Below are 348 nucleotides of genomic sequence, written 5' to 3'. Positions count from 1 at the left end.
GTGACAATTACTATTGCCATCATCATAGCAAAACAACAACAATAACAATAACAACAAGTAATGATGATGATGATGATTAAGATGATACTCTGATGGCGATGATAATAACGATGGTAATGATAACAGAATCACAATAAATGCAATAACATCAACACAATAAATGCAATAACATCAATAACACAATAAATGCAATAACATCAATAACACAATAAATGCAATAACAAAATATATGCAATAACATCAATAACACATTAAATGCAATAACATCAATAACACAATATATGCAATAACATCAATAACACAATAAATGCAATAACACAATAACATCAATAACACTACTCACCATCT

This window comes from Penaeus vannamei, chromosome 41 (assembly GCF_042767895.1).
Source record: "Penaeus vannamei isolate JL-2024 chromosome 41, ASM4276789v1, whole genome shotgun sequence".
NCBI lineage: Eukaryota > Metazoa > Arthropoda > Malacostraca > Decapoda > Penaeidae > Penaeus > Penaeus vannamei.
Note: the sequence above shows the minus strand (reverse complement) of the source record.